At 56.8% G+C, this 885-nt stretch overlaps 1 pseudogene; it reads left to right on the top strand.

Annotated features, from left to right (window-relative positions):
* The first annotated feature begins 7 nt into the window (after positions 1–7).
* Positions 8–676, top strand: LOC103774576 (annotated as a pseudogene).
* The last annotated feature ends 209 nt before the right edge of the window (positions 677–885 follow it).

Below are 885 nucleotides of genomic sequence, written 5' to 3'. Positions count from 1 at the left end.
CGAGGAGCCCGGCGGCAAGCGAGCCCGCTTCTCCAAGTACGAGGAGTACATCCGCAAGCTGAAGGCTGGGGAGCAGCTCCCCTGGCCCATGCACTTGGCCAAGTCCGAGGAGCTGGGCTCCAAGCTGGGCAAAGAAGCTTCCTCGGTGCTGGCACAGCCCATCCGGGTGCCGGGCCCAGATGCCTCCATGCTGACGGAGACCAAAGCCACCATCCTGCCGCTGCCCTCGCCCAGCAGTTCCCAGATGCCGGGCCTGATGTCGAGGGCCTCCAAATACGACTTCTACATCCAGAAGCTGAAGACGGGTGAGAGCATCAGGCCACAAAACGGCAACACTTACAAGAAGGCCTCCAAGTATGACCTGGAGAACGTCAAGTACCTGCACCTCTTCAAGCCTGGAGAAGGAAGCCCAGATATGGGAGGAGCCATCGCCTTCAAGACAGGCAAGGTAGGCCGGCCTTCCAAGTATGATGTAAGGAACATTCAGAAGCTCACTCCAGTGAAAGCTCCAACGCCCAGCCTGGCCCCCCCTCCCCTCGCCAGTACCCCCAGCAGCACTCCTGTGGCTGGGCCAGAGCAATCCGTCTCATTGCCATTCAACGCTCCCGAGTACCTGAAATCAACTTTCTCCAAGACAGACTCCATCACAACTGGAACAGTCTCTACAGTAAAGTAAGTGTCCTCCCTCTCCCCTTATCTCGGTATCAGTGGGGGATTATACCTAAGGTCTGTGTGTGGATCAGTGTGTGGGTGATAAACACTGTGCTGCTGGTGTGATGTTCCTTTTTGCTGTGTTGGAGTGTCTGCTCCTCCCTTGCACCCTGTATTTCTGTTTATCTGCCTTGCACTGGGTTTGTGCCCTGCCATCAGCAGTCACAGTCATGC

This window comes from Merops nubicus, unplaced genomic scaffold (genome assembly GCF_000691845.1).
Source record: "Merops nubicus isolate BGI_N331 unplaced genomic scaffold, ASM69184v1 scaffold42526, whole genome shotgun sequence".
In the NCBI taxonomy this organism is placed as follows: domain Eukaryota; kingdom Metazoa; phylum Chordata; class Aves; order Coraciiformes; family Meropidae; genus Merops; species Merops nubicus.
The sequence above is the reverse complement of the archived record's forward strand: the minus strand, read 5'-3'. Positions and strand labels throughout refer to the sequence as shown.